We start from the raw sequence: 1,495 nt of genomic DNA, 5'->3' as shown, positions 1-1,495 counted from the left end.
GACGAGCACTACCACTCCTCATGGCAGCGATACCTAGAGTCATTAAACCCCGAGGACCGCAGCCTATGGACTGAGGGTTCATCCGGAAGCAGATGCTTCCGATTTTTGGCGAGAATGAGATTATCTATACAAGATATGAAGCCAACAGCCCTCAATTACAGTAGTAAGGAAAACCTTCCCGACGACGAAGACGAGGACCACGCTGACGACGTGGAATGATGTGTAGCGCTACTGACGCCAACCCAACAGGGACGAATCAAGCTAGCGACACCCGAGGAGGTCAAAGATACCTTACGATACCCAACCTCTGCAAGGCACCCGGATGTAACCAACTCAGAAATCAGATACTCAGAAATCTCCCCCACGAGGGAGTTATGACGCTGCTTAACATCGCAAATGCCATCCTGAGATTACGAAGATTCCCTGGAAAAAACCGATATCAGCTTCTTTCTGAAACTAGGTAAGAATCTAACTATTGCTTCCAGTTATAGGCCAATCAGTCTCCTGCCGATGATGATGAGCAACGATTCTGGACAGACTGCAAGAGAGCTCGGACGAATTGCGTGTCATCCCCGACGAGCAGTACGCCTACAGCAACGTACCCTCAAACGATCAGCAGATTTTCAGGTAAGTGGAACTTGTGTCCACAGGTTTCAACAACCGAGTGCTTTTTGTAAAGTTGCTCGACTTGGATCGATCAAGTTGAGGTCCTTCCTTATAGACAGGCAGCTGCATGCGGAGATGGACCTATCGAGACAACGAGGCAGGCGTCCCCTAAGGCTATCACCGCACCTGTTCAACATCTATACATCCCATATGTCCAGAGCAGAGCACAGGACATACCTACGGCCTCTACGCTGATGACTCCACAATAGCGTCCCGTTCTGTGAATACCGAGCTAGCGGAGTAGAATTTCCAGAGAGCCGTCAGCCTATTGGAGGACTAGTGCAACAGATGGAAGGTAGCTATCAAACCGGAGAAAAACACTGATATTATATTTTCTCGCATGTACCGAACGCATTTCCAAAGACACGTGAGGCTAAGCGGGGAAGATATCCAGTGGGTAAGCACTGACATTGAAGCTGCACGGTGAGAGTGCGAAACTTTATCCTCTTTTGTGCAGGGACAGCCGTCTCTGCCTGAGAAATAAGCTAATCCTTATAGTAGATAGGCTACCTTCATACGGAGCCAAAATCCCATGTATTTTCTTATGAAGGTTCACATTAGCAGTTTTTGACGACTTTTACCCCCACTCCTCCTCCTTTTACCTTCCCCCTCCCCTTTCCCGCCAGCCAATCAGAGCGCAGCATTTTTTGCGGGAAATGCAAAATGTAGTCATCTAGGTCTTTGCCCCACCTAGGGCTTTGCCCCTTAGGGCCCCCATGCAAGTATCTTCATGTAGGTATGTAGGATTCCCCACGTAGACAAGAGTATTGTGCGTAGGCCTCCGCGTGTACCCCGCGTAGGTATACCTAAATTGTATAGGGCTTCGCCC

The sequence above is a fragment of the Anoplophora glabripennis genome, unplaced genomic scaffold (genome assembly GCF_000390285.2).
Source record: "Anoplophora glabripennis isolate ALB-LARVAE unplaced genomic scaffold, Agla_2.0 scaffold1637, whole genome shotgun sequence".
Classification (NCBI taxonomy): domain Eukaryota; kingdom Metazoa; phylum Arthropoda; class Insecta; order Coleoptera; family Cerambycidae; genus Anoplophora; species Anoplophora glabripennis.
Note: the sequence above shows the minus strand (reverse complement) of the source record.